The 26,411-nt window shown below is 37.1% G+C and overlaps 1 protein-coding gene across 24 annotated transcripts in view; it reads right to left on the reverse strand.

Moving 5' to 3' along the window:
* SORBS2 (sorbin and SH3 domain containing 2) overlaps positions 1 to 26,411 on the reverse strand; it is a 346,937-nt gene that overhangs the window by 155,791 nt on the left and 164,735 nt on the right. For 20 of the 24 annotated variants that reach the window (XM_037831147.1, XM_037831160.1, XM_037831159.1 and 17 more), the window contains exon 2: positions 23,109 to 23,248. The exons of 2 other annotated variants lie outside the window; for them this stretch is intronic. The gene's annotated coding sequence lies outside the window, so the exon portion shown is untranslated. Of the gene's footprint in view, positions 1 to 7,619; positions 7,746 to 23,108; positions 23,249 to 26,411 lie in introns of all 24 variants that reach the window. 2 more of the 24 variants (XM_037831151.1, XM_037831145.1) reach the window with 1 other exon arrangement.

Consider the following 26,411-nt stretch of genomic DNA (forward strand, 5'->3'; position numbering starts at 1 on the left):
CTTCTTCCTCATTTCAAACTCTACTCCTGAGAGTGTTGATACGACTTCCGAGATGTCTGACATTCTACAGGAAGCTTAGGCATCAGAACAATTGGTACAAGTCCACAGGGCTTTAGAGAAGCATTATTGGTTTGTAGCATCTACAAACAAGAGCAATCATCTTTACATTGAGGTGAAGTTTAGGGATATTTTATTATGTAAGACAATGGTCTTCAATTGTGATAATTTTGTTCCCTAGGGGACATTTGGCAATGCCTGGAGACATTTTTGCTTCTCACAACTGGGCTGGGATGGGATGCTAACTGGTATCTAGTGGGTAGAGGACAGGGATGCTGCTAAACATCCTGCAATACACAGGACAGACTCTTACAACAAAGAATTATCTGGCCCCAAGTGCTGATAGTTCTAAGGTTGGGAAATCTAATCTACAGGATCTTAGTGACAACAAAACCCAATCTTAAAAATAAAGTACATTATTTAGTTGGATAACAGTATTCTTCAGTTGACAAACATTAGCATTGTACATTCATTAAAAACAAATTTGAGTAACTAGTATTACTGTGCCTAGAATCTTTTAATATATTCATGTACTGCAGCATTTTTTAAAAGAACATACTTAGCATCATCATCATTTCTTAATAAACTGATAACACTTCCCTCAAAAATCATGCCAATGGAAAACAATGATAGGTTGCACTCAGTCCTTTTCAGAAAGAATTCAGGTATAATGAGTGGAAAATTGCCTTAAAGAAAAGATTGAAAGAAGCGACAACTTAATTAAACCCAGCTACTGGTCCAATTTTATATTTCTCAATCCAAATTGCTAATGAATTTAATCATGACTAACTGTATACCTGAAGAATTTGTACTCCCTTTGAAGTAACTGTTGGATGTTTATCAGAAAAGAAAACATTTCTTGCCTTTATACATAATGCTTGATCTTTAAATTGGTATTAATATGCTACATTTAGAGTTCTAGGAGAAACCCCAGCCAAATACATGAAGCAGCTACTGAGATGAAAGACATTCCACCGAGGGGAGGGGGGAGGGGGCGGCGATCTCGGAAGCAAACACAGCCATGCACACTTTACGTATTGCAACAGCACTTAGCCAGAAACAATTTCCATCCTACACTGAGTACACTGAGTGAAACTACTGGTGCAAAATGAAATTTTGATCCTAATTAGACCTAATGAATGAATTTTAATTCTGTATCTACCATACTTTTGTAGGACACTGACCCACAAATACCAAAAAGAAAAAAAAAAAAGTTGTGAGGGAATGGGTATGGAACTGCAGTTGTTTTTATAACAGTGTCAACATTTATTATTCCCTCAAGTAATTTAATGATGATCGAGATTAGTCTAGAAGTCTCTTTTAAAAGACAGTGGTAAAAAAAAAAAAAAATCAGGAGAATTATACATTACATAAGGATTTAATGTAATGTACTTTGCCATAAGAAAGCTTAGCTTTCCTTTGCTTAATTTATTTTAATTCATTGAGAAGCCCAAGTTAAAATATGCTATCTAAAAATTTAATCTGGCAAATTTTAATTGTGATACCAATTTGGATTTTGACTAGGCAGATTCAAACCTACTTTTAAGATTTATAAAAATGTTTCTTTCAGATAAAGCAAAAAGGATAGCAATTTTGTTTGGGAGAATTAAAAAATATATTTTTTGTGAATAGTTTAGTTTCAGTAGAAAGACTTTTATTCTCTTAAGAAGGCAGAAATATTTAAGCAATACTGTCCAAAAGACATATCTGCAATTCAAATATTCTTAAATAGAATTTAAAAATTTAAATGTTCTGATTTTTTTTCTTTTGAAAGCCACTGAATTTGAGTGTCTAACATTGTTTGCCTTTTAAAGAATTTACCCTTGAGAAACAAGTCTTCATTTATAAGTGCAAATCTATTGACACACATTTGCATATTACATTTTAGAGTCATGTAGCAGCAAACTTTCACCAACCATGTAAGGTTGACCAAATGTTGTAACCCACAACCCCCAAATCTCAGTGGCTCAACAGAATAAAAGAAAACATCCAGTGCAGGGCAGTGGGGGATGGAGGTGAGTGGGGGTCTCTGCTCCAAGTGGTCATTTAGGAAAGAGGCTCCTCCCACTTATTCATCCTCTATTCCACAGGGTCACAGAGTCCTCCAGATCCCTTGAATTCAGCCAGTAGACAAGAGCAGAAAGAGAATACGGAGAATCATGCACAGGCTTTAGGGGATAGATCTGGAAGGGGAATGCATCATATCCATTGGCCAGAAATCAGTTAAATGGCCCTGCCCAACTGCAGGGGTCCTGGGGGATGTAATCTAGCCATGTGTCCAGGAGGAAAGAAAGTGGGTTTGGTGAAATGCATAGCACTGTCACTGAAAGGAAAAAACCGGAAGTCGTATCTCTGTATACTTGATAGATTTATCATCACACATCATTTCTCTTTCTTTGGTATGATGCTGACTTGAAATACAGTCCTGGACAAGGGCCAAACTAGGTTGTATCATGATGCTCAGCTCGTGTCCTGGCAGGCTGATAGCAAGCCCCAGGCCCAACAATTATGCTCAGACACACTCCCAGGTCTTCCAAGAAATCATGCTCCCTTTTCCATTTGTGATTGACAGCCTGGCTGGCCGTAACAATCACATCCAGTTCTTGGAAAATATTGGAATTGTGTTATCTGCGTCTTTGTCTTCACACAGGGAAGAGTCACTGTCACCTGGAATGAGACCGTAGTTTTCACAGTGAATTATGCCCCTTTAAACTACTTGGTGAGAAAAGTCACAAGAAAATAACAGGCACCAGAAGCATACACACATGTGAGGACTTTTACATGGAAGGAAATTTTCCAGTCAGAAAATACACAACTTGAAGTTTGGTTAAACATTAGGTACTGAATGCTGCCAACTACCTTTTTTACTGGCAAGCATTTGCAGAAGGAGCGAGCACAGCGAAAACTGTTAGAGAGATGTGAAGTAGCAAAAAGTCTCGAAAATCCAGATCTGTCAGTCAGGGACCAGACCACACTTTAGCTCAGACCACAAGGGATAAAGGTCTGATTTTGACCTTATCATCCAGCAAACATCACTCTGTACAGAGCACACTTATCTATAACCACTTTGGATTAAGAACAATCATATTCACTCTTTAAAGACTTTTCCTGCTAATTGTGTGTAAGGAAAGATGGCTTTTCATTCCTTGTATCTCACTTGGTGTAAAAATCCTTTAACATTTCATCATCTCACTTATCCTAATCTCATACGTAGTCACAGCTATCATAAGAACAAATCTATCTTTGACATCTGAAAGCAGATCCGAAGTAAACATCAGTATATTGTCTGATGAGGCTTAAAATGCAAAACAAAAGAACAAAACCAAAAAGTATCAGATTTTTACAAATGCTATGTTTTCAAGGAATAGTAAAATTGAGGTAGCTTGACTTGAAACAAAGGACAACATCCCAGAAATTTAATAGTATACAAATGATTCGAACTGGTGGTTGATAGAAGAGATGTTAAATCAGCTCTACTCCCTATTCACAGCTTCTTGGAGAGAGGATGTTTCAAGAATGTCAAATAGAAGATGCTCAACAGAAACTCTTCTCTGTCCAGCACATGATTATTTTGTTTATGCCATCAAAAAATCATTATTCATAATAGAACATGTAGCTATGTAAGATTTAAAGATCATTGCAAATGAAATAATTTTCTTACAGCCATAATTTTGCTGTTTCTAATTATGTTTTTCAAAAACCTTGGTAGTCAAGTTCAGACAATGAGAATATTTCACTGAAGTATACTCTTCTGTTCTAGGATCCTGCTTCTAGGTAGCTCATTCTCCAGAAAGAAATCCTATTGACCTGTCTACACTATTAAAAGGAATATTTAAGAAGTCCAGCAACTCAAGTACTACTCCTTGCTTAGAGTGACCCGAACTCTGCATACCTTTAACTACATTGTCAATTTACAAAAGTTTCTTTGCTACATTCACTACAGGTAAATCCAGGACTGGATCCATTTCTCCACATTTGGGATGGTTTCCTCACTGAACTGCCCTGGAAATACAGGTAGCAACTATTCTGGGAGTCAGGCAGCTTTTGAGATACTGTCAAGTTTACCTCTTCGGATCTCAATGGCTTCTGCTATGACATGGCATATTTAGATTATCCAACTCCCCTTTAAGAAACATGATTTTATGAAGGGGACATCTGATTGATTATATTGTCATTTCACAATCAGCCTCAGCAATGAGACAGGAAATTTATCTACGGAAAGAAGGCAGAGTTGGGTGAAATAACCTTACTGTTTTCAAAGTTTGGTTTTGGAGCAGGAAAAACATACAACCAAGACTCATCAAATTTTACTCTTTAACTGGACTTTCTAGCTTTGAGAGCTTTTGTTAACGTTACTTTTCATTGCAAACTATATTCAAGAAATTTTGAAAACCAATGCCTTTATAAAATAATTTCAGGATATGAAAATAGCATTTATCTTTAATGTCATTTGCTTTGGACCAACATCATAATTCTCTTTTAACAGTTTTCTGTGCTCTGGGGAATTAGTCCACTCAACTCTTATAAGGTAGCATAATCAAACTACAAAGACATGACAGTCTAGTAGGTAGAAACCTATTTGGTATATGCTTACTCCATATTGTATAACATACCACATAGATAAGGGTAGAAAATATTTCAGTTAGTTCAAGACTTTAAAACATCTGCTTACCCTCCAGCCAAATCTATACAACTGGAAAGCAAAGATCAGGCCTAAGTGCTTTGAAAGCATCTCAGTAATGGTGATCCTCTTATTTTATTCTTACTGGTGGAATAATTTTCAAGCAATAGCCTGTACAAATTTGTTGGACCACTGAAGTGACTGAGTGTAAGATACTGAAAGTGCTATAGATTGTGAATATAGAGATCAATGACCAGAATATAGGCTCTTAAATTTTAAATATATAGAGTTGTGTAGAGGTCATAGCTGAGAGAGTTAGATACATCAAAGCTGGCAATTAGTTCACACAATTAGTAAGACTGGTGATGCAGAAATTCTCAGGCCCAAACAATAATTCACAAACAACAAGTTAATCAGCATCGTTCTACGTGGGTTATGCTGTTATTATTTAATTATCACGCAAAAGACTTTCCAGAATTACGCCACTCCACCAAATTGCTCTTGTCCAGGTCACCAATGATCTCCACATTGTGAGATACACTGACCAAGTCTCAGTTGCCACCTCACTTTACCACTCCTCTTTGATAGACATTCTTCCCTTAGCCAAGACACTGTGCCCTTTTGCTTTTCCTCCTTGCTCCCTGGGCACGCCTTCTCAGTTCCATGGATTTCAGCTCTTCCTCCTGATCTTTCAATCTTAGAGTGCCCCAGGGCTCAGCCCTTAGTCTTTTTCTTTCCATACTCACTGCCTCATTCAGTCTCATGGCTTTGGACACCATGGAGAACTCTGCCACTTCTTTCCACTTCCCATGCCTCCACACTGGCCCATGTCATCATCCTCCCTCACCTGGATATTGCAGTCCCTGCCTAACTAGACTCCCAGCTTCCACCCTTCCTTCCTTACAGGTGATTCTCAGTGCAGCAGCCAGAGTGATCCTTTTATAGTGTAAGCCAGATTATACAACAGTCCAGCTCAACATAATTATAGGCCAAAGTTGTTCTAATGATCTATAAGCCCTTACATACCTGTTACCTGCCGAGTTACCTCTCTGATCTCATCTGCTAGCATCTCCCCTTCTCTCTTGGCTCAAGTTCTCCTGGTCTTCAGGCCATACCTTAAACAGCCAGGCAGCTCCTGCCGTAGGGCATTTGCAGAGGCAGTTCCTTCTGCCTAGAACACATCTCCCCGAGAACGTCTTGGTTAACTCCCTCACCCTCCTTCAAGGTCTCTGCTCAACCCTCACCTTATAAGAACTCCTCTGACCATCACACATAAAATTGCAAGCCGCACTCTCCTCAACAAAGATTCTCCAGGTTTCCTTTGCGCTGCTCTGTATTTCGAACACTCTTTTAATTTCTTACCTACTATATAATTTCTTATTATGTTAATCTTTTACTGTTTTTTTCTCCCTGTGGGGATGCAAGCTCTCTGGGGGCAGGAATTTTTATTTGTTTTGTTCACTGATGTATTCCATGTGCTTGGAAGTGTTTTGCTCATAGAAAGTGCGTAAATTGTATCGGTGCTACTGTATGGCCCTGCTATCTCCACAGCGACAAGGATGTCAGTCACACTAAGTTTAGAAATGAAGCATGTCCTTTGGTACGACGCCAAAAGTCTGCCAAAAAGATAACAGCTTCTTGCTAAACAACATGAAGAGCCAGTTAAAAATGCTTCTGCCTAACATAAGGAAAATACCATTGAACCAACTGCTTCAGTGATTCTCACAGTACCAGAAACTATCAGGTTTTGTTGTCCTCTTCTTACAGGAGAGGGTAAGATGTCACATTTGATACATCAAGAGACAGAATAAGGTGTGTAGAGCGGAGCAGCATGCCTCAGTTTCTGAGGTTTTAGCTACAGGACTATACTATATGACATTTAATGGCAGTGGGTAGAGAGAACACAGTAAACAACAATTCACAAAAACCCAAAATAGTGCAGGGATAAAGGTAGAGAAGAGCTAAGACACCTCTGAAATAGATGCATTTCCCAAGGAATGAGTGAGATTTATTCCATCATAATTTTTAAAGAATATAGAAAATAGAATAATTTAGTGTGCTTTGGATGAATGCTCTTAAGAAGTTCTCCCCAAGGATAAATATTCAATGATAGATGTTATTTTAGACAGTAAATCAATTAAAATAAACCTGTAGATCTCCATAGTTATGATTCTGTCAATTGCTTCCATGGTCTTATGTTATAATTGTTATTTCAAAATTTATCACATTTTGATACCAATACATTATCATTAATATCCTAAGTCAACTTTGGCAATCACTTAAGGTTAGTATTATAAAATACTTTATACCACAGCACTTTGATATTCCCATGTGCCACATTTGTTTTCCACTTCAAGTTGACTCACTGACATACTGTATACTCAATGGTAGCCCAGAGGACTCCTAGAGCCATTTTTACTTCCTTAATTCAACATTCTCCCATTCTCCATCCATGCCCAGATTTCACAGCTCTCAGGTTCAACTCTCAAATCAGGAACAACCTAATATACTATGTTTAAAATTTCACTGAATTGGAAGGGGCTTATCTATTTTATTAATCTTTATTACTCAGTTTTTAAATCACTCCCCATGGTTTGGCTAAATGGGAAGAAGAAATAATGGAAATAATGTGAAAAATTAACAAAAATTCATCTATGCAGACATCTACTTTCTAATTAAAGCAGCATTATTTTAGGAAATCCTTTTTTTTTTCTTTTTTTGTTTTTTTTTTTTTAGAAAATACTGATTCCTGGAGAAGAAATGCCACATACCAAAAAACTCAATTGCCTTTCACAAATATGAGTTCTTGACCATATCCAGTGTTGAAGATTGAATCATGTCCCCACAAAAGGCTTGTCTAAGTTCCAATCCCTGGTCCTGTGGGTGTGAACCCATTTTTAAATAGGACCTTTGGAGATATTATTAATTAGGGTGCACTCACACTGAACAGGCAGGGATGACAGGGTGGGGTACTTAATCCAATATGCTGAAGTCCTTGTACGTAAAGGATATTGAACACAGTAAGAGAGACCATGAGACACAGCCAGAAGCTGGAGGTCAGTGAAACCTGGAAGAGAAATGAGAAGACACCTCTGTGTGCATTGCCAAGTGACAGAAAAGTCAAAGAGCCCCAAAGACTGCTGGCCAGCCAGGAGATACTGATTTGGGGGAGAAGCAAGCCTTCTACTTTCTGAAACTGTGAGCCAATAAATTCCTGTTGGCAAGCCAACACTGAATAATTTTGTTTTAGCAGCCAGGAAACTAATGTTTCCAGGAAAAATAAAATGTGCAGTGCATTAAAAAAAACACATTTCTCCCTTTTTAGTTGCATGCAATTTTTTTTTCAAAACATTGATATCCTTAAATTATAGCAGCCTTATTGCCTGTTTCAAGAATGTGAATGACAGCATGAGAAGAAAGAATTATCAATCCTACTCTTAATAATTTTTAATCATACTATTAAAGCAGAAAATGTTCTATCTTAGGTGATTGCTATTTCATTTACATCATACAAGTTTATAGATGTAACCCCAAGCACACACACACACACACACACATTTGTATTTTGTTGGTCTATGGAGGAAATAAATCTTTTACATTGAAATTTTGTATTTCTTTGAAAAGTAGTTCAAAGAGAGGAAGAAAACTTTCTTTCACTTTTAATTTTTCCTTATATGCTCCAAAGCAAACACCTGAACATTTGTCAAAATACTCAAATTCATAGTTGCAATCAATGTCTTTATTCACTGAGAAATTCTGTTACAAAATCCCTCTGTTAAACTTTTTCTTGAATGTTTATTTTTAAAATCCTTACAGCACAAAAAACTTTTCCTCTATAGTCACATTCATCTTTCATATATCATTTCAGAAATATACTCCAATACTGAACTGGGAACAAATACAACCATATTTCTATATTCTGTGGAGAATTTATAAATGCTAGAGATTTTGGAGGAGTCCTGGCCATATCCATTCATTCTGCAGTGTCATATACTGACGAAAGAGACAGGAATTCTCACTCAAGGTATAGTGTAATGCCTCTTCTGATTCCTACTGTCATAACTGATTTACCTAACAATTTAGCAAAACTCCAAATCTAGAAGTCATTGACCCTCGGTCCTCTAAATTGTAGCTTTTGTTCTCATAGCAGCTCTTGTGCAACTTTGAATTCCATGATGTTTATCTTTAAAACAACTTTTCCTCCACAGCCCTGTAAGTTCCATGAGGGGAAAAGACTGTCCATTTTGTCACCACTGTGATCCCAGTGACTGGTACAGAGGCCAGTACAGAAGTAGATTCTCAACAAATGGTTGTTGAATAAGTGACATAAAGACTAAAGTTACAATAAATGTTAAAAGATTTAGAATTTTGATATTTACAATTTTAACCTTGATGTTACGCTAACGAAATAAATATCTTTACTTTAATGATAATAATAATTCAATGAATGAGACCTTTATGCTGTCACAGAATATGACTCCATCCCTTGTTTTCGTATTTTTTTTTGGTGAACATTATAGCTCAGTACATTTAACACTCAGTAGTGTTTATTAAATTAAGAATAATGATCTTACATATAAATCAGAAGGGAGGGAAATCAGAAGTTTACTACTAAAAGTGGATACTGTTTTTGGTGGTCAAAGAGAAGTACTTTAACAGTAATTATATATTCATTGAATGAAATACTGCAGAAGGATCTTTTCATGCTGGTTCAGTCATTTATTTATTAAAGAATCCTTTCACCACCAATGTCAGCATATGAATCTTATGGGGTTTGTGGTTTAAAACTCGGCACTCTGACTACAGACTGATTTTCTTCAAGAATTTTATCATTTAGCATTTTCTCCTAAAACCATCACATCAGTAGATAATAAATGGTAATGAGGCAAGTGATTTATGAACACTGTCAGTACTACGTCAGAAGGAGAATCTGAAAGGAAAAGGGTTCTTTGAGGTAAATGGCAGGGCTGACATTGGGTCTTTGTTCCATGCAAAGTCCAGTGAGCCACACCCTTTCTTTACTAATGAGTCTGTAAAGGCTGCCAGCTCTGCCTTTTATCCTGGAAAACACAGAACTATTTATGCCTAAATACGATGCACTGAATTTACCTCCATTGGCTGACATGTGATCATCTTTCCTGGTCCTTCAAGATTAAAGAGAGGCAAAGTGAACATACTTGCTATATGATAGGAGAATTTGGCACTGTGGGAAGGCTGCATGCAAAGCTTGTTTATTTCAGCAAGAGATATCTCTGGTGGCAACATGTGGAATTAGCTTGGAAGACAGAGAGAATGGATATAAAGAGTGATACAACATTTGAGAAATGTTGCAATACCCTTTTTAATCAGCCAAGGGAGTGATATATGATGGTGTGTGTGTAGGTGAAATCAGTAAGTGGTGATGAAGTTGCATGAAGAAAAAAATTGAATGTTTGATTGAGTTTCTAGTCCTGAGTAACTGAGTGACACCATTATCAAAAGCCCTGGGGAGAAGGAGCAGGTTTGGAGTTGGAACAATGATGAGTTGAGAAGTACTGAGTTTGAGGTACTCAGAAGGCATTCAAGTGAGATGCTTACCAAGCTACTTGGAAATGTGAGTCTGGAACTCGTGAGCGGGATCAGGGACAGAGACTTAGATTTGGGGAGTATCATAAAGGAGGAAACGGGTGAACTCAGGGGAGACTATCAAGAATTAGATGAGAGGGACAGAGCCCTAGGGAATGCCTTTAAGGTCAGGCGAAGAAAGAGGAGCCTGTAAGTGGAATTCAGAAGGAGTAATCAGAGAGATTGAAGGGAAATCAGGAGGCTACAGTGTCACTGAAGGCAAAGGAGAAGAGGTTTTAAAAACGATCAGGGAGGCAACGGTGTCTAACGACAATAATCTTAACGTCTTTTCCTCACATTCATGTCCAAATATTATTTCATGTTAATTATGCAATATTTGATTTCTTGGCTTTAATAACAATAACCCAAGGAAATTTCAAAGTTATTTTTTGTATTATTAGAACTGTGTGATTTTTCTCAATGTTTTTATTGTGAATTATTTAAATATCTTTGTATACTTTCATGGACTTTACCTAGAAACATGGAAAATATCTTTATTTTGAATTCTTATGATTTAAAATTCTGAAGACTTTTGCCTTACACCAAATCTTGAGACCACATACCAAAATACTTGCAAAGAAAAAAACATTAGAAAAATCATTTGATGTTATCCATCATGTGTCAAAACTCTTAAAAAGAGAGTGATTTCTGCCCACTTTTCCATTTTAGCATATTGAAACGATTCTATGGATGAAACAAACAAAAAAATCTGAATCAAAATTCTCAAAATTACTCATTGTTTTCTGCCAAAGGGTAATGAAAAGTCACTAAGTCTTTTCCCTGTGCTATCAAAGAAGTCTTCACTGTAAAGGTTAAGGAAAAGTTGTGTGTATGTCAATTCTCTGAATATATTAAATTTCCAGAAATATATCATTAAGTTATATAGTGAAGTCTACATATTAAATACTGTCAGTCCTCATTTTGCATGGTGTCCAATTAACTGGAAATTCATGCATATTGAACCATTTCCTTGCTTTGCACATTCCTGCCTGTGTGTTATAAAGTCACTTTACATACATTTTATTGCATAGAATCTCTCAAAAGAGGAATCCTTTCTTCTCAATCTGCTATCACAAAACCAGTGTGGAAGAGGTAAGATTATAAAATATGCTTATTCATGGCTATATTCAAACCTTAATACAAAATTCTCATAAAGCAAAATTACAATTCAAACCTTATTACAAATTCTCATAAAGCAACATTACGAATTATTTTATAGTTTAAAGAGTGAATATCACATTTATTAGGTCCCAAGACTTGACTGTAATATTCAAAAATGGTAAGATAGGTACTATTGAAAGTATGGATTTAAAAAAAATACTTGTTTTCAAATGATTAAATTCATTTTATGTTCTAATTCATCACTTATAGAAATTTTGGGTCCTAAGCAAAAATGTAAAAGTATGGGAAAAACATTACATCACCTGTTATTTGCTTTCTCTTTACAATTTTCCAGAAAACTTGGGCACTTTAAGTCAAAAATCAATACTGTGTTCTAACATTAGCATCTGAGAAATGGATTTAAAATTTGTTCTGCATATCAGAATGTATCTTAAATTTAAGTTGAGTGAAAAGCCTTTTTCATGTAGGTCTTTATTCAGACATTCAAAAGATAAAAAAGTAAGATAACAAATATGCACATACCCACCATTCAAGTTTGGGATATAAGACATTATGCACTAAATTAAACCCCCCTATATAGATCTCTGATTGAAATTTCCTCCCTCTCTCTGATATTACCAGTCCATATATTCTTTACATTTTTCTGATAGAAGTTTTTAATAGATACTCTTTTTAAGTTTAAAGTAGTTCCTGAGCCTGGTTGTTAGTTTTATCTTGAAAGATGGTTTTGAATTTTATCAATTTTTTTCTGCATGATTGGGATGATTATGTGATCTGGCCATCTGCCAAGTGTTTTTAAACCTATTCTCTTATTTAGACATTCAGAACATTGACTAGAATTTCCAGGAGAAAAGATGTATATGGCTACATAAAATTATGTATATGAGCACACGTGATTTATAATCCTCAATGCTTTTTTGCTAAATATAAAAATCTAAAATAGATAAAATATTGTTAAGGATAAAAACCCAATGCAATCAAGTTTTCTCACCTTAGCATAAAAATTATCACTTTGTTCCCATACAAGTTTTTACAAGCACTGGTTATTAAATGAAGAGATATCACCAAGTGATAAAAAGGAAGTGTGTGCTATGTCTAAATTAATTTTAGAACATGCAAATGTTAAACATCCACCAACGTGCACATTTTACATCCAAAAAAATCCATAAAACTCTAAAGGAAAATTGCTCAAACACAAAATAAGATGGAAATACATGTTGTACTGAAGACAAGTAATTATCTTTTCCGAAAATCTTTTCCCCAAAATGCCACTTCCATTATTCTTTCCAAAAAAAAGTTCTACTATGCATTTGTCTTTTCAGTTTTTCATTCTTTCACTTGATTTTATTAGTTTTTCATCATAAGCCAGTCTTTTGTGGTATCAGATATAAAGTTCAGAAACCTGTTTACATTTAATTTTTTATCTTATTCTGCCTTGAATGAAAATCAAAGGTTATAGAAAGAAAGTTTCAATGACTTAATTTCATGTCAGAAATACAATTTGATTTCTTATTTAAAGTCTGCTACTAATAAGCGATACTCTGGTAGCTATTTACTTTTCACCAAAGTTAGCATTTTACTGCCCTGTACAGTCTGAGAGAATGAATATTCTCACTTCAGAAGGAGGTCTGGATCTCTTAGTCTGATATTTGACACCCTCCCTAAGTTAGCTTTAACCTTCCATCTTTATCTCCCAAACTCCTCTGCTGAATCCTTCACTGCAAGCTTCCTGCTATCCTTCACTGCAAGCTCCCTGCTCTGGCAAATTCCCAGATGTGCACGTGAAGGTTGACCAGATGGTGGATCAAACCTTCCATCCCTCTGCTCTGCAGGTACCACAAGCCATGTTTTCTAATCTAACTGCATACTTACATAAACATATTTGTTTTTGTATATTGTTGGTTGAATTGTGTTCCAAAAAAAGACATGTTCAAGTCCTAACTCCCTTGCCTGTGGGTGTGACCTGATTTGGAAATAGAATCTTAAACTGGATTAGGGTGGGTCTTAATCCAGGATGACTGTTGTCCTTATAAGAAGTGAGAACTGGACACACACAGATAGAGGAGAGAATGCAATGTGACGCCGAGGTAGCAAACACCACAGACTGCCAGAAAGCCACCACCCGAATCCAGGAGAGAGGCATGGAACAGATTCTTATCTATGGAATTCAAAGAAGCATGGGCCTACGAAACCTTGATCTTGGACTTCTGACCCCCAGAACCATGAAACAATAAATTTCTGTTGTTTTAAGCTACCCAGTTTGTGTTATTTTGTAATGGCAGCCCTAGGAAAATAAGACGCATAGTTTCCCCTTCTTAACCATGGTCATGTGTTTAGTCTCAATATAATAACAATTACCAAAAAGCAAATACTTTCAAAGTGAAAAAGATAAATGTGGAAGAGAAAATATTTTTCAGTTATAGATCAAAACTGTATTTGGAAACTATATCTAGTTGCATAATAATTAAATTCACATGAAATGTATCCATATATAACTTTTCCAACATTCTCAGGTATTTAAATTAAAAAATATTTATTTTAAAATTTAAAGAGTTTCATAGTTTCATAGTATTTAAATGGTTAGTTCAAATAAGCCAAAAAGTTCTGAATGCTACTTGGAAGTATATTTAAAACCAACCAAATTTCTTAGGTTTGCAAAACTGAACAAAAGAATTACCACTGAGCTGAAGGCGTATCAAGAGTGATGGTTCCAGAAGAATTAAACCATTTCAAAGTTGTACTTGGATCAGGATATGCAATGGGTCAGTTACAAAAATGCAACGCTTTGAAAACACATGCTGAACATTTGTTTTTCTGTTACACTAAATTGAATCTATTTTTTCAGACCCAAATTTTTCTTTAGAGAGAGGAATTAACTTATTTTATCCTCCCTAATATTGAGTTGGCTTTTCATAGAGAGTACATTATTTGATCTAAACTATGTCAATTGCTAACCTGATTCTTTTTACACTACTGGCAGGTTGTTTTGTCAGCCTTCTCATAGCCTTTAGTTCAATACCCATTGTCACATCCATGTCTCTTTCTATAATCGTTATGCCTCTTTTGCTTATGTTTTTCTCTCTTCAGTGAAGTATATAAAGTCAAAATGTGTTATGATTTGCAAATGTCTCCTTCATTGTGTGGAGCAATTGTTTTTTTTTGTTGTTGTTGTTGTTATCATATGACTATCATTTGTAACCAGTTTTGAAATTTCTGTGTTTTATAACTGGATAGTATGGCACAGATGGTTGGTATGGCAATCTGTCATTTGCTACTCACTAACGATGTAAATTGGATGACACAACAGCTTATCTGGGTGTCAGAGTCCTCCCCTGTACAACGGGGGGTATAATGGTTGCGTGAGCAGCCCCATATTAATAACCCCATATTAATAGTAATACTATGCTGCTTTTAAATTAATTATTGATGAATCTAAGTGGTCATTGAACATGAAATAGCTACACATTTGGTGAATCCATGAAAAGACAACCTATTATTTCTGTTCATACTAAAAATTAAATTAAATTATATGTGCCACTATTTTGCAGGTAAAGTTTTAGTTTCTAGGATAAAGTCTATTTAAAGAGGGCCATAATATACAGCCCTGATGCCTCACACTGCCTCAGCTGGTCTCCTCTTCTCATTTCTACTGTTTTGCTCCCTTCTTCTCAGTTACACCTTCTTATTTCCCATCTCTAGTCACCTTGAATATTGCTAAGCAACATTACTAAAAAATGGGCCTAACTGTGAGAGTTTCCTCCTCAAAAAATAAACGCCAACACAGTATACATTCCCAGGGGCCTCTAGATCAGCCTATGTTTTTGTTATTTGTTATTCCAGACTCTGGTTACTCTCCAAGTACTGAATTTTCTCTCCTCTGAGTCTTTGCTCACAATGACTCTCTTCCACCTGGAATGACCTCTTATTCCTACTAAAGTCTCAATTCAAAACCAGTTTTCCTTCTGTAATAACTCTTTCATATTCTAGTACAATATATGCCCCCCTCACCCCAGCTCTGTGTTCCAATAGTGCTGTGTACCTCTCCACTGTCCCACCCTCTTCTCTGGGTGTCATTATGTGGGTGCATGTGTTTGACTCTCCCACCAAGCAGTGAAACAGGTCCTAGCACACAGTAAGGGAAAGGCTTGGGAATGGCATCCAGTATTTTAATGGTCTTGGCAGATCATATCTTAAATAATGCACAGTGTGTTCATATCTGATTAAAGGGAAAACAACTGATTTGTACTTTCTAAGACCAAATCTAAGAATTTCTAAGATCAAATCTAAGACCCTGAATCTCTTACAAAGCCAACAGTATGCAAGGGCAACATGTGGACTGTAATTCTGAAAAAGCAAGAAAAGATATCTTTATACACCATGTCAGGGTATTGCCTGCTGTAGAGTGAAAATCCATAAACAGATTTTTTTTTTTTTTACTGCAAGTGAAAAAAATTAGAAGTTAGTAAGGTCACATTAAAAAATTAAAATAGATGCTCAGACCTGAGTTTCTAAGACCATTCTTCAGCAAAAGGAACCTGGGCTCCTTGGAGAAATGGCTGATTCTAGGACTGGGGCAGGAAATATAAAAAATGAGCCTGGAGCATCTTGTAGTGCCAGGAAAAAAAAAAAAAAAAAACTCACAATGATAGGAATATGCCAAAGAGACACAAGAAGCCAAATGAAAGAGTTCTCATTGGCCAAAGCTGGAGCAATTGGAACTACAAAAGGAAGTAGTATTGGATTATAACCCACAGTACAAAACAAATATCCATGAGTCCATACAAATATAAATAAATGATTGAATTTAAATAAAGGGGAGAGAATAGACAAATCTCCTGTGCTGAGGAATTCCAAATAATTTATGTGGGTACTCCATCCATGTGGTGCATTGAAGCTCTACATAGCCAAGAAAAACATATTCTCAAATCTAATCCATTCCTGTGGCTGTGAACCCATTGTAAGTAGAATCTTCTAATGAGTCTACTTCATTTAAGGTGTGACCCACCTCATTCAGGATGGGACTTAATCCTATTACCTGAGTCCTTTATAAACAGAATGCATGCATACACAGAGAGAAAGCCACGGAAGTGAAGCAAGAAGTTGAAATCAACAATACCCGAAAGAGAAGGGAGAGACCAGCAGATGCCGCTGTGTGCCCTGCCATGTGACAGAGGAGCCAAGGATCACCGGCAGTCAGTCTTCAGGAAGAAAGCATCACCTTGATGATGCCTTGATTTGGACATTTTCACAGCCTCAAAACTGTAAGCTTGTAAGCTTTTCCCATTGTTTAAGCCAAACCATTTCATGGTATTTGCTTTGAGCAGCCTAGGAAACAAAAACATTCCTCCAGGAGAAGAAGAGTAACCCTCCACTCCTTAAGTGTGGCCTACACATAGTGACTTTCTTCCAAAGGGTACAGTACGGAAAGGGGGAAAAAAGGAGAGTAACTTTACAATGGAGAAACCCAATATTTTAATTTCCTAGCTGCTAAAACAAATACCATACATGGCTTGGCTCTCGGTTTCAGACGCTAAAAGGCTTCCTTCTCCTGGGTCAGCATCTTCTGGCTGGCCTGCAATCTCTGGAGTTCCTAGTCTCTTCTATCACATGCCAATGCACATGGTGGTGTCTTCTTTCTCTTCTGGTTTCTGTTTACTTCCGGCTTCTTGCTTCTTCTGTGGCTTCTCTTTCTGTGTCCTTTGTTTAGAAGAACTTCAGCCATATGGAATTAAGGCCCCCCTTCATTCAGTTTGGGCATGACTTAACTAATAACATCTTTCAAGGTCCTGTTAACAAATGGTCCACACCCACAGGTTGGCACGTAGACATGCCTTTTGTGGGGGACATGATTCAATCCCTAACGGTTCACCTTCTGGACCCCATGCAAAATACATTCATTCCAACACAGCGTCTTAAAAACCTTAAGTCATTTCAGTAACAATGCTAAGTACAAAGTCTCATCAAAATTGGTTGTGGGTGTGGTCTGTTTGGGGCACAATTCCCCTCTGCCTGTGGACCTGTGAAACTCAGAGAACAAGTTATCTGCTTCTGGCATAGAATGGAGGGATAGGATAAACATTGCTATTCCAGAGGAGAGACATTGGAAGGAAAACAGGGTTCGTGGGTCCCAAACAAGTCCAAAACCCAGCAGGACAAACTCCATTAGATTTCAAGTTCTGAGTCATCCGTGAACTGAGTCTTATCCTCTGGGCCTGAAGGAGCGGCAGCCCCATCCCTCCCAAGCACTGGCACAGCAGCCATGCTCTCCAAGAACACTGGTGTGAAGGCCCCACCATCTCCACCCCCAGGCACGGCAGCACTCTCCCTGAACAATGGGGCACAAGGCCTGCCCCCTCCACGCTGGGGTAGATGGCCTGTCTTCCAAGTACAAGGGCAGATCCACCCATTTTCACACTCACGAGTGGGCCCACTCTCTTGGCCCCAGGAGGTCTTTTTGTTCCAGGCCTTTTCTCCCATGGTTCTGCCTTTGAAGTCATTCTTCCTGCAATGTGTCCCAAAAGGATTTGATCTCAGTGGGCCGTGGCTGACCTTGTAATGTGTGTATCCTGCATCCCTGAGACCTAGCTACCTCGGGACTTCTTCCTCCTTCAACAACTCAAGAATGATGGAGTTTGCAGGGAAGGCCTTTGTTTCTACTAGAAATTTCAAGTAATAGAAAAGAAGGAGAATGACTGTGAGAAAAGAAGGACAAATAGTTGGACTAAATAGATCAGGAGACCCTCTGACTCTGTGGCGAGGAAAGAGAAGTCTCCTTCTCCTCCCTGCTGGGTTCTAACTCCAGTCAGGGGTCCAAGTGGGCTGTACTTCCCAGTGGGTATAGGAGTGATCTAGATGGTGCCTAGGGTCTCTCACTCCAAGATTTCTCAGGGCAAAACCCAGGAATGAGAGTGGCAATAAGAAGACCTGACTTCCTCCTGATTGAGGTCTTTGTATTTAAACCTACAAGAAATGTCCACCCTCTTTTGACAGATCTTGGATACAGAAGGAGAGAAAGCCTTAAGGTCATTGTGCTCTTTGGGCATTGTAATTATGAGGGTATATTATAAGTACTACTTCTTACTTCAGAGAAAAATATAATATCCAAATAAATAAAAAATTAGTTGAAGAATGATAACTGTCATAGAAATGACTTTTATCTGCTTCAGGTAAATAATCTTCTTTGGTCTATCCAGATGGACCCTGTTTTGTATCATCATCATCTGATCAGACTGATACTGTTTTTAAAGAAAACAAATGCACTGCATATATAAATTTAGAATAACATAATATTTTCTTGAGGAATGGATAATTACTATGTGGTCTCCATTTTTCTGATAGTAAATTATGTACAAGTGAAGATTTTTAAGTGACTGAGTTGTGCATTCTTAAATGATTGATGAGATCATTCTAGAAATAACATGGTTTTTTTATGATTAGTGAAACATTTGCACAGTGTACAAGTTTGGTCTTTTTTCTTTCTTTCTTTTTTTTTTTTTTTTTTTTTTTTGCCCTTTCCCTTTTGTTATGGATAATGAACATTTTCAAAATGTTGAACTCCTTATACCTTGATGTGGTTAGTGAGACCCTTCCTGAAGGATGGTCCTGAATCACTGTCTATTTATTTATTTATCTCCAGCACCCCCATTTGAGCATCTTCCTTTCCTCTGCTCATTGACCTAGTTTTGGGAATACCAAAATCAGATATACTGATGAAAAACACTATGAATGAATAGTGAAGCCAGTGTTAGAATACAGGCCCTACATATACGAGCCCCCAGCTTTCGTTATCATCAGTTTCTTTAAATGCCTTACCCAGTATGGGATTAGTTACAGTATATTTTTTTAAAAAATTCAGTTTTATTGAGCTATATTCACAAGCCATACAATCATCCATGGTGTACAATCAGCTGTTCACAGTACCATCATATAGTTGTATATTTATCATCCCAATCTATTTTTGAACTTTTTCCTAACACCAGAAAGAATAAAAATAAGAATAAAAAATAAAAGTAAAAAAGAACACCCAAATTATTCCCCCCCCATCCCACCCTATTTTTCATTTAGTGTTTGTCCCCATTTTTCTACTCATCCATCCACACACTGGATAAAGGTATAGGTCATTTAGAAAGTCACCTGCTAAAATGCCAACAGTATCTTTAATAAAGTTATGTTTGATTGAATAAAAATGTGGCTGTAAAACTTTCACAATGAAATTTGATGGCAATTTAATTTTATAATGAATCCACTAATTTAGTATGACTAAATCTTCAATGAGGTCATAAGTTCATTTTTATGAAAATTCTTCTAATATGTCCAGAAATGCCCCACCTTAAGAACACAGATAGTCAAACCTTGGTTTTCTGGTGTCTAAGCATCTTATAATGGCCATAGAACTGTGAAGATTTTTCTGAGACAGGCTTCTACAAGCTCATCTACAAGGATTTCGGTCTCCCAAATGGTCATATGTGGAGTGGATGTCATCTACTATTTCTGCAACCCTAATGATCAGCATACGATCCTTGGTGTCTTTAATGGGAAACATAATACAGAAAAAATAATTTCAATGTTCAGCCAACACAAATTTATATGATCAACATAGGAAAAGAACATTTCCAGATCCTGGGCTAGATTATTTTTCTTTTAAGATGTGACAGATTTGTTGAACAAAGCTTACAAATCCCCTCCTTCCTCTCCATCCGCTGCTACTCCACCCAAAACACACACACACATAGGGTCAGGAGCCAGCCCCATTGACAGTTAACACACCCGTCGGCTCTTGGTCCACACAATTTTCTGAAGGAAATTGCCTATACTGAGTAGTCCTTTATTCTCAGTATACATTACATTACAAGCAACAGTGCTGAACTTTGCAATGCTTACAATGTTCCCTAGGAGTATATCAGTTGAGCAGGAGAAAAAAAAATCTGGAAGTTTATTATTTTTCCACCAATATATTTGACACCAGCTTTGGAGAACAAACAAAAGGCATACTGTCAAGCGGACAGACCTGGACAAAATGTTACTGTTTGTTCCTCATGAGCACAGAGGTATATTTAAGCAAAGAAAGACATTCCATCACTCTCCTGAGACTTCCTTCCTTCAGCTGAATTATACCAACAAGTTCACACCACCGTAGTTCAGGCTGTGTCGGAATTTAAAATGCAGACTTCTATTTGCCAATGCTTAAATACCATGGCTATAAAAATTCATATTAGGTTTGAAACTGGCTTTTAAGTATCATAGAACAAATGGGAGTTTATTGGAAAAAATGTGGGTACACATTAAATTGCAGTAGAAATATGAGAAAAGGGAATGTCCTTGTTCACCAGACTCTATACCTATACAATAAAGCCTCAAAGTCACCAGAAGTCACCTGGCTTTGGATTATGTTTCAAATCCAGGCTCGCTGACATTCATGAGACTTTTGGCAAACATGGGCCAAGTTTCGAGCAAGGCTGGGTAGAATACTTCTTTCATGTGGAGCCTGTGTGAAACTCAGTGGCTTTGGCTAGGTTTCACCTTGAGTTTCACATTCAAAGAATCCAAAGTTTCAAAGTAAAATTAAGGGGTGAAGAGAAATGGGTGGGAGAAATGGCTTGCTTAAGAATGGAATGGCCATCTACCGTCGTCCAAACCGATTTCATCCTAGTGCCATTTTGACTGCAACTGAACTTATACTACCTTTTAGCAATGCAAGTGCCCTTAGCACTGCCAGACGAAGGGTTCCCGGTGCTAAAGTGGGGGGGACTATGAGAAGACTCCCAAAAGCCTGGGAACATTAAAACACATGCTTAAAATAGCTGGAGGATCTAAAATGATGACTGTCCACAGAAATGGGATGATTAATACACCCCTTAAAAATGTAGATTTGCAGGGGAAAAATAGTAATTAAAAGTCCAGTTTTGGAAATTAAGCAATTAGACTGACCAGCTCTAGGTTTTCTTACTCTTAACCTGAATTCTTACACATCGAATTGCATCTCCTCCTAATCCAGAGAGAGCTCTCCAGAGCGTTTTCTGTAGCTCTACCCCTTTGAACACTTGTGCTGCCACTTGCTTCCTTCCTTCCTAGCAAGGTTCAGGGCACAGGGAGCAGATGGTATCAGCCTTTCAGGACCCAAAGTCCTTCACTAGGACTTAAACAGCCTCGTGACAGGGATAGGTTCATTTTATTCCTAACTCTCAGCACAACATGCAGGGACAGTTGGCCAAGGAGCATCAAACTCAGTATCTGGCTGAAGACAGAATTACTCTGTGCTCTGGGTAGCGAAGAAAAGGGCAAAAAACTTACATGCGCTGTAGACATGAACTTTCTATGAAATGAAGAGAACATTTAAACATTGACAATGCCTAGACAGTGCCACATTTTGCCTATTTTAAGAAATACTTTTTTTCCCTCCTCTTACTCCTCACCCAATAGAAGTTTCACTAGTATAACAGACTTTTGGCTACTGAGTTTTTCTCTTTAGATTTCCTTTTTAAATTAAATTTTCTTTTTTCTTCTGTTTCTTTTTTGCTACTCTGAAAATCACTGTTTATTTAAAATGCATGTTTTCTTTTAACATATGGTCTGTGAGACCAATGAACTTCTTTGGAAAAAAAGTCTTTGAATTCCAAGGCTTTCAGTGTTCAAGTTAGAAAATGCAATAGTTAGCCCCCCAGGCACACAGTAGTTTGGGGCAGCAGACCTCTCAAATGAGGGGCTGATAAAATCTCATTCTGTGCACTGCCATTTGCTGCTTGCTTTTAGACATCTGTTTGGTGTGGAACAGAGAGTTTTAAAGTCTATATGGTGAGAGAATCTTGCCAAAAAACAGTATTTTCCTTTCAGCTGTGTGTAACTGTAAGTAAAACTGAAGGATATATCAGCAAGGAAAACCAAAGCCCAGTAGATAATTTAAAGGAAATGCTATCAAAGCACTAAACCAAAAAAAAAAAAAAAAAAGAAAAAGAAAAAGAGAGAGAGACTTTTTACTGAACATAGTAAATACTCACAATCAAAGTAAATGCTGTGTTTGAAGTTAAAGTCCACAGATCAAAGTACTTTGCAAAATGTCAAGCAGAAGTGTAAGGAGGGGGAAAGAGGAGATGCAGAAAGCTAATGAAAATATCATATTGTCACATGAGAGAACGCTGTCAGCAAATGTAACTAGCAAAAGAAATTCAGCTCAGATAAGGAATTCTCAAAACGGAGTCACCTAAATTATGCTAGGAATATACCAAAAAGAAAGTGCTCTAATTCCAAAATAGCACAATGGTGATGAAAAAGAGAACAAAATATAATATAGCTATCTTGTCCTTAGAGAACAATTACTTATATATTTCCTTTACTCAGGTGGTTGTATCTTTTTATTTTTTTAAATGCCCTTAGAAGATTAAAAATAAGTAAGCAATTTCAATTCAGACACAATTGATGTCTGAAAAGCCCTCTCACTGCCCTGGCACTCGGGCTTCATTATAGCTGGGATCCGTTGCTCGGTCACAGTCACGTCTGTATGGCAGGTCAGTATTACGGAGAACTTTAAGCACAATTTAGTTACAGCCACAAAAAATCCACAGATGGTATTGCTATATTCTGGCATACAGTGTTCACCTGGAAATCAATGGCAGCCTCCCGTTTATTTTCGGCATAAATAAGTTATTTAAAAACGTGAGTCACGACTATACCATAAACCAATTAAATAATTGCAGCATAAAAGTCTTACCTACAAGCAGCTGAGTTCAACAGTTGCTCTAAACAGAGGAAGTAGGAGTCAGTGGCCTTTTACATGTAGAGATTGTTTATTTAGCCCTTTTTAAAAGGTCTTGAACTCCAAAGGTTTAAGATTAAGTCCAATCCAAGTGTCTGAAGGGAAAAAAGGCAAGAGAGAAGGCAAATAAGAGGGGGGAAAGAATCCCAGCTGCTGGGTGGTGCTACTGTTCTGAGAGCATTTGAGCTATTTCCAGCATTAACAGCAGCCGGACTTGTCTGCAAAGGGATAAAAATGCGGTGCCGGCCGAATTGCCTCCCCCGCCCCCCCCCCCCAGGAGTGGGGAGGGCACAAACCAGGAAACCCACAACAACTTGGTTCATTGTGCAAATATTCATTTAAATTTTGAGGAAAACTGCCAGCACTACTGGGAAGCAAAAAAAAAAAAAACAACTTTACTGGAATCTTAAAGAAACATAGTTCCTTGCCATAAGTTTCCAAAATGATTAACTGATTCATCCAAAAGAGGTATTATAGTTATACCTTATTGAGAGTGAAGACTTTTCTTCTAATATTTATTTGCTTGCTTATATGGATCTTAAAAATACTTTAGATTTCTCTGGTAGGTATGTCCACTGCCAGCCTATTCTTCTTAAGACTGAAGACTAATGGTTTGCTTCTAGCACTCAGCTAAATTTGCAGTTTCATCAACTATGCTATTTTTGAAAGCTACTAGGTTAAGCTGTTGACATTTCTTATCTGTTGGCAGAGCCTGGCTGCCACTCAGTGACATGATGCCGACAGACACTGATCCCCTGCTTCTGCCCCCAAAGGCCAAGGGAGAAATAACTCAGATTGGATCACCAACGATGTCCGGAAAACTGTGAGCTTTCATTTTGTTTCTACAATTAAAAACAAGGATCTAGAAGTTGAATTCATTCATTCATTCATTCATTCATTCAGCAAATATGTATTTGGCAAGCACGTCTGTCTCTAAGCTAGGCATTTTGAAAATAACAATAGTGAGCAAATTAAACAGAGTTGTTGCCCCTGGAGGTTTACAGCACAGAAACACAGCAAGAATAAAAAATGAAACAGATTTTTTTTACAAACCTTCACAACCCCATTTTCACAAGACAACACTGTTAAAAACATATCCCCTGGGATTGAGATTTTGCTCTACTCTGACTGCAGGAAGATAAGATGCGTCATCAAACCAATCCCTAACTTCCATTACTTCATTATGCCTTTGACAACACCACTAAGAAGGAAAATTAGTTACTTCCTACCAAGGAAACACTTAGTATTTTTGATAAAAGCATTCATTCCACATAGATAAAATCCCCGAATCACTTCAACGCCCTACTCTCCATAACAAAGAGAATGTTTAAAGCAGTTTGAAAGCATTGCTGAGAAGGGGAAACAAGATTCTCTGATCTTAATCCAATATAAAAACTGCCCTGAAATATTTTATAATTATATTTTGGAGGCTTGTTGTTAGGTGCTCATATGAAATCTAAATCTTTCTTTGCAATTACAGAAAGACACTGGAACTGAATATAGAAAATACTGAGTTATGCATTACATGTAAAAGGTTACGTGACTATTTCAAGAACCTCAGTAAAATAGTGAAATATTTTAGCCTAATACACCTTAAGTTAAAAACCATGCTTAACTCTGAAACACCCACCAAAATTTGTTTTTCTTATTCCTTTGCTTTGTTTTATTTGGAAATGTCTTGTTTGTTTGTTTGTTTTTTTAATAAAGTTAATTTTAAAATGGTAATTCTGCTCACAAAAATTGGAAAAGTCAAGCCTCAGATAGATAAATTTTTTAAAAATTGTTTTTATTTTTACCTCTTAGAATAATTTATAATAAGAAGGAAATACACTTTAAACTTGGCCATCCTTGAGAAACTATGTAGTTAACCAAACAACGATTAACTATTTGATTACTAAGTCAACCATTATTTTTAAATTCTAAACTGCCAGCTTTTCACATCATTCCAAAGGGGAAACCCATGGTCTCACATTTGCCTATTTCAGTCATATTCTGTCAAACTCTGCACTTGCAAGAACAGGTATGAGCCTAACATTTACCCCACTTAGGAGGAATCTTCTCCTGCCACGTGCCTCACTGAGGTCTCTTTTGTTTCCCCAGGATCCAGGACTGTCCAAGCAGCCTGTAAATAAGCCCTTTCACCAGATTTGATGTCCCAGAAGAGTGCAAGTTGGACTTTAAGCATACTTTAAATGGCTAAAGGATACTAAATTTTGACTTTTGCTACTTTCTCAACCCCTTTAACTTCTACATTATAAGCTATTGCTGTCTTAAGAATTGCACTCAGGGTCATAATTTTGTTAATACTCTTTTTTAAAAAAACAAATAAATTGATTCAAATTAACTGGGGAATGCTGCTATTGGAGTGGGCTTCTTATATTCCTGAAAGGCTAAATAGGGCTTTGGCACATATGTAAAACACATGCATCCCTGTATACAATGGAGATAATAACATTACCAGTCAACAGAGTTGCACTGGGGCTTAAATAATGTGTGTAAAATACTTAGCTGAGTAATGCCTGACACATACCAAGTACACGATAAATTTTAATGCTATTATCCCTGTTACAAGGCTAGAGCTTTGTTGTCCAATCAGATGGCTATATGTGGCTGTTGAACACTCACAATGTGCCTAGTCAGAACTGAGGGGTCATGCAAGTGTAAAATACATGCAATGGATTTCGAAGACAGTATGAAAAAGAAAGTGTAAACTATCACATTAATTTTTAAATATTGATTACATGTTAAAATGATAATATATTGAACATATTGAGTTAAATAAAACATTTTTTTAAATGCCAAAAAATGTTCAATGTTGCCCCATTTCTTTTAAATATGATTACTAGAAAATTTAATGTACATATATGGTTTGCATTACATTTATTTTGGACAGTTATGTAGGCCAAAGTTTCTCAAACTTAGGTGACATCAGTCACTGGAGGGTCTGTAAAAGCACAGGTTGCTGGGTCTCACCTCCAGGGTTTCTGATTCAGTAGGTCTGGGGAGTGAGTGGCCTGAAAAGAATTGCATTTCTAACAAGTTCCCAGGTGATGCTTGACCACACTTTGAGAATCACTAGTCTTGAGCCTTGCTCATTAAAATGTGGTCCATGGACCAACATTAATGGCATCACTTGGGATCCTGTTAGAAATGCAGAATCCTGAGGCCCCACCCAGAGCTACTGAATCAGCAGCTGCACTTGAACAAGCCTCCCAGGTTATGCATACACATGTTACAATTTCAGAGAAACTGATTTAG

This window comes from Choloepus didactylus, chromosome 3, assembly GCF_015220235.1.
Source record: "Choloepus didactylus isolate mChoDid1 chromosome 3, mChoDid1.pri, whole genome shotgun sequence".
Classification (NCBI taxonomy): domain Eukaryota; kingdom Metazoa; phylum Chordata; class Mammalia; order Pilosa; family Megalonychidae; genus Choloepus; species Choloepus didactylus.